Source organism: Lytechinus pictus, chromosome 16, assembly GCF_037042905.1.
Source record: "Lytechinus pictus isolate F3 Inbred chromosome 16, Lp3.0, whole genome shotgun sequence".
Classification (NCBI taxonomy): Eukaryota; Metazoa; Echinodermata; class Echinoidea; order Temnopleuroida; family Toxopneustidae; genus Lytechinus; species Lytechinus pictus.
The window spans coordinates 18,650,695-18,657,533 of NC_087260.1; positions in this window are offsets into that span (position 1 = coordinate 18,650,695).

The window sequence follows — 6,839 nt, forward strand, 5'->3', positions numbered from 1 at the left end:
GGCATTAGTAAGAGAATGATATAAACAAGAAAAACAGACTCAACAATTTGGAAAGTGGTTTTGTGCATTGATGCTTAAAGCGTGGGAGAAATTAACCCCATCGGCCTCGGGGCCATTAATGAGTAGAATAGAACCTATAACATGTAAGGTCTATGGGTTTTAGGAGATCGCTATTTGTCGGGGCATTGCGATGAAAAGCATTCGTTATGTTCCCATGGCCGTACGCAGCGGAGGTCAGGAGGCAGTTGCCCCTCTTCGCTTGAAAGGTAAAAAAATTAAGAGAAAATGAATGAATTAATATATTAATTTATAAGATTAATTAATTAATTAATCAATTAATAATTAGTTAAACGATGACGGGAAATGAATAAGGAAAATATTTATGATGATACTACTAACAAGAAGAATGATGATGATAATGGGGATGATGATGATAATGACGATGGTGACGATGATGATTATGATGATGATGACGATGACGATAATGATAATGACGATGGTGATGATGACGATGATGACGATGATGATGACGATGATGATGGTGATGATGATGATGGTGAAGATGATGATGGTGATGATGACGACGACTATGATGATGGTGATTATGATGATGGTGATGATAATGATGATAATTTGACAAACTTTTTATTGAAAATATTTACAAACTTGCGAGAAAAGTCTGCAACAAATTCTTCAAAATTGAAATGCAAAAGAAAAAAAATGTAAATCGTGTTCGCTTCGCTCTCTCGCGTACTTAGTTTTGAACAGTATTTCTGCATACTTGCCCACTTGGAAAAAAAATCTGCGTATATATACTCCATCCGTGCGTCTTCATGTTGCTTCGGTAAACAATCATGCTGCTCTCAAAATTATAGTTGTACATTTTTTAGCTCGGTTGACATACGTGATGTCATGGATGTGAGGGCAAATGCTTTTATCACGCAGTCTATGGTAACACATGGTCCATTCATTATGTAAACATAGGGAATGTGTTTTTTTTTTGGGGGGGGGTAAATTTTCATCTCCCTATTTTGAGTACGGAGTTAGTGTATACCATATCAAACGTTAACCACCCCTATTTTTGTCTGTAAATGAAAATTTACCAAACTAAATCATGTCATGCAATGAATTTTCTAAACTTAAAAACATGTTATTCCTTAGCAATGACTTCTTTTGTACAGTATATCATTTTCAAAAAGATATGGTGGAGTTAGAGTGCATTATTATTAGAACAAAATACTATACATGTAGAGCGGGGATCCAGGTCGTTTGTTTATAAGTGTCTTTGAAGATTATTTTAGTGTATAGCGTACGTGGGGGTAGGGACAAGGCAAACAGAGGGATAATTTGCTATGCCCTTATTTTGAATTATTGCTCCGCCCCTGTGGGTACAGACAGGTTAAACGCTGATTGGTTTCCTACACTGTAAAACATATTGGGTAAAATTTTAATCAGCACGAGGGTAATTATGTGTCAAACCAATTTTGGGCAGTATTTTACCCAACGCGGGAAGTATATTTTCCAGTGGTATTGAAAAAATAAGCAGCAATTACTTTAGAATAGGCAAAATCTTCATCACACTGGATGAAAAAAATGCCCAAAAGAAATGCCAAATGTTGGTTGAACACATAATTACCCTTATGGATCATTTTTACCGAATATGTTTTAGAATGTACTTCAATTCGCCCTCTTTCCGTTTCGTCTTAAATCACATTGCCTTATCCAAGTTCATCTACAAACAGTTTGTCTATTCAATTTGTTAAAGTTTTCATTAAGCCCATTTATGATTTTGTCTAATTTCCCGTTAGGCCGCTCTACACATTTTTGTCTAGTATTGACTTGATCTAACCTAATTTAGACTATATAGTTACTCTTTGTGAACCAAAAAATTAATTTTACAAAGTAAAGAATAAGAAAACCAAGTTGAAACTAGCTAGACCAACTGGAATTGGACTAAGTGGCTTATTAGACCAAGATAAACCAAATGGTACTTATATCATATTCATAGTAGACCAAATGAATATAAACTTGAGTACATGGCAGAAGGCGAAAGATATGCTCAGCTACAATACCTCTTCATGATTAAATATCGAATTCATCTCGAAACTTTTATAACTCGAAAAGACACCATCTGCAAAAATAATGAATAACATTTGTAATACAATTGTTCGTATTCAATTAGTTTTATTCTGGCGTTCTGACTACAACGAACCAGACAAAGCAATTTTTCTCCTTCAGGAATTCTTCGTAAGCAGATGGTCTATGGCCGCCGTGCGACCGAGGAATAGAAAACCGGAACCATGCCTTTCCTTACAGTATCATTCAACATATGGCGTTCTTATACCATTTGATTGCAATTAAATCGAATATTGTTTTATGGAGATCGTTTATTGATGCCCTAAGATGTGGAGGGCGTAGGTTGGGGCGTATCTTCGGTGATCCGTGAGGTCGCTCCTACTACGATTACTCTCATTAACCCCGACTCCAAAACAATTACACTAACCATTATTATTAACATCACGTTGTTCTGAACCCTAACTTCAATTTTGGATTTACCAAATAGTCACTACTACAAACAAAAATCAATTGAATCCAAGGAGTGTATGGTCATTGGTTCCCTTATTTTGAGTCCCATTATTGTTTGACATTACCTGCTTTTGAAATTATTAAGCACACATTTAAAATGTTATAACAACCTAGTTTAAAATGTCTAAATTTGAAAAGCGCTTAGATTACGAGGTAAATGTCTTGTCTTAAATTTGTGTATATAGTGAACATAAAGCTAAGACTTTTGTGATTTTGCCAGTATAAGAGAAAAGGGTTTGAAATATACTAGTAACCTTTCCCATATATTGCCATTGATTTATTCATATTGGTCCTCCTTTCGTCATACCACCCTTTTTAATCATTGCCTGTCATATCCATTTCATATTCATCTTCATTTGTCTTCTGACTGTAAGGAAAGATGGGTAGTCTATTTTCACTCCAATCATCATGGATCTACCCATTTAGATACCAAGGATGGAGTCGGGGATTTTGATCGAGAAGGGGGTAGTGAGAATCCAACTTTCAGGAGTAACAATCTTCCTATACTCCGTCTCCTCCTTCTCCTTCTTCTTCTTCTCCTCCTCCTTCTTCTTCTTCTTCTTCCTTCTTCTTTTTCTACTTCTTCTTCTTTCCTTCTTCTTCTTCTCCGACTCCTTCTTCTATTTCTTCTTTCCTTCTTTTTCTTCTTCTTCTCCGACTCCTTCTTCTTGGTGTTCTCCTTCTCCTTCTGCTTCTTCTTCTTTCTTTTTCTTCTTCTCCTCCTCCTCCACCTACTCCCCCTTTTCGTCTTTATTTCCCTTCGACTTTTTCTTCCCCTTCATCTTCTTCTTCGTATTCTTCCTATGCTTTTCATTTGTTGTTTGCTGCAAAATAGGCATATATACTTAGTGCATTGTCCTTTGTGATAGATTTCGATATAACATCGGACAAATGATATCATAATTATACCAAATCAGTGGCGTACGTAGAACTTTTAAAGGGGGGCTCAAGCTGAATGAAAATGACCGCAAAAAAAAAGAGAAGAAGGTCTCCACACCACCATTTTTTGGTTGTTACCTACCCCCAACAAATTGACAAGTAAAAAAAAAGGGTCACCACCAATTTTACGTCGTTTCGTACGTCAAAAAAATTTGACAAGCAAAAAAAAGGTCTTTAACATTTTTTTTGGGGGGTATCAAAAAAATCAAAGGGGGTTCGAACCCCTGTAACCCCCCCCCCCCCCCCCCTTTGCGTACTTATTAGCCAAACATGAACATATTGCGTCTAAGGTTTGTTTTGGTAGCTGATGACTCTCACGCGCTATCCGTCACGATGAGCCATGGAAGATGCATTAATATAAGACATCCCGGGGGTGTTACTTTCTCATCGCTTATATACACGCAGACCTGTAATTGGATCCAGACATTCTCGGGGATTCCCCTTTACCTGTTCTTTAATTTATGCATTTTGGGGGAATGGTGCTATAAAATTAAGTTAACGATTTATAGATATAAATATAACAACCACTGATGTCACTGCAACCAAGTTAAAATATCATTGAAATAACGTCCCTCTCTCCACCCCCCCCCCCCCAAGAATAATAATGATAATAATAATGATGATAATAATAAATGATGATAATAATAATAATGATGATGATAATAATAACAATAATAATGATAATAATAATTATGATGATGATGATGATAATAATAATGATGAAAATAAAAACAATATTATTATTACAATAATAGTAATAAAAATAATGATAGAAAAGTACAAAAAAATATCATTTTAATTTAAAAGAGAGCCTAAGGATAAATAATTACTGAATGATCCAAGACAAGTGAATGTTTCATATATTTGTCATCACATCAGGTACAAATGTGTTGATTATAATTTTGACTACAAAAATAATTTATGGACAAAACATATATTTTCCTCAATAGACTGGAATATTGTTAAAACACTGCGAAGTTTTATCTTTATGCCTCTGCACTTTCACTTTTAATAGAGATGGACTTATATCCTTCTGCTAATTACGTTGTACGTCCGAACCTTCAACCTACTATTACTGGACACCTGTCTCTCTAGAGGCTAGAAGGTCTCTGCTACATTGAGCATGTTATGAGTGAAGTCTCGTGCATCTGTAGGCCCTGAACAGATCATTGCAAAATTATATATATTGTATTGTCTGGCATTTTCATGAGACATCCATCTTTTCTTCTTTTATTTACTCCTCTAATTCAGGCTGTTGATCAATTCTTTAATACTGTTCATCTAACTATCTGGCGAGGCTTTTTGGAATCGGGGTTGTTGCACGTTCCTTCCACGCAATTACTACATTCACTGCAACGATTTTTTTTTTCTTGGGGGGAGGGAGTTCATACTTTGTAAGTTCAAAATATGAAGATTCACTGGTGAGAACGTGGAAAGTTTTCTCGCTCGGTCGCTATGTACTCTCTATCGCATGTTTTCTGAGATGGCAAATACGGTCTACGAGGACCATCCTTGTTCATATTCAAATTTTAATAACCAAAATCCTTTAACTTTTTTTTTACATTTTAATGTGCGAAAAAACTTAATACCGTGTGATTAAGCTATCACTAAGCAAAACTTTATTCGCTAACGTGACACCCCCCCCCGTTTATTTTCATTTAGGCTACGCCAGCGGTCATCATATCATCACCACAACATTGCTTTAGTCATGTTTGTAATAACATTATTATGCCATCAGTAATTTATGCATGTATTGCGTTTCTTTCTCCCTAAATTCTCTAGATTACTGAGATCAAGGAGCCAATCCAAAATTAGATTGAAAATATCAATCTAGTAGTTTTAAAACTCAATCTTATTCTCAGTCTAAAAATTCTGGACTGGTCCCCCACCGCAAACTTAATACAATCTTATAATGATTTTCAATCTGAGGAATGGAGAGTTTCGTCGTTATATTGTGTTCTGTCTGTGGGTTTTTATTCTTCGTAAAATAGTCAAGACGGTTATTCATTGCCCTAACTTCAACACACAGAAAATAATTATCTTAGTTCGCCCTTCTTCTGTGAACTTCTATTCATCTTTCCTGACTTCTCGTGGAGCCACGGATCTCGTCGAAATATTAGTTACGCTAGAAATGAATTGAAGACTGAAAATTATGTTATGGAACATTGCGCTTTTGATGAATTTGACTGTATTTTCTACGAATGATGCTCTGAATCCAGGTTCTGTGTAGACCATGATCGTTTCTGCAGAGGTTGAATCACTCATTCGTTTCAATGATTTATTTTCCTTTCTTTTCCGATTTCCGTTGAATTATGAATCAATTAGGGATTGTTAGGACGTCAATAACCTCTAGCTCTGTCTTTCACCCTCTCTTCTCTTGTCTCTTTATATCCCGATCTTTTATTCTATCTATCTCTCTCCCTCTATTTTAGTCTATCTCTCTATTTTCCTCGCTCTCATTTTAGGTAATACAAGAATGTGCACAAAATCAAATTTCGTTGGAAAAAAATAAACAAGATTTTGGTTTCTTTTCCTTGGGATTCGTGACATTAATTCATTTGATCTAATTAGTAGTGCAAGGAATTTCTCTATCTTTTCAGTCTTTTTACTTTCTATGCAATTTAGATGTAATTTGCAAAGAATGCACCGCTGCTGCATCGTGACATTTGCGGCAACATTAACATTCGTGGCTATTTAACATGCATTAGGCCATAGATGTACTGCAGCATGTAACACTGTCTTGGGGGATTATTGATCTGTTTGTTACATTATTGTACATGACATTAGTCATTTAAAACTCGATTCACAAAGCACCATCCCATAATGTCATATATCACCCATTGCATACTAGTAATCACAATCTCTTTCCGACTTCTCGAGATAAGCCAATTTCGCCTAATCAATCGATCGCTCCTGACCCGATGACTTCAAAAAACTATTCCCAAATTAAGCAAATCTTGTCTTTGCACATTTATGATCGATTGGAGGCGATCGATAGCATTTAGCGATATGAATATTGAAGCTAATTACTTTGTTTAAGTAATAATCTCAGCGGACGCTTCATGTAGGTTAAGCTATCAAACATACTCGTTCAATATGTGCTTATGTTGTACGTTTTTATTAGCGTTGGCAGGTTCCACATTTATTTTTTATACATTCATAACATAATCATTATTTTATTCATTCATTTATACATGTATTTCCATTTATTTTCATATTTTGTCATTTATTCACATATGCATTAGTTTGGGGGTTTCAACGTTAAACAAAACAATGTGATAATATCATCATTTCGAATTGTTAATACTATCTAT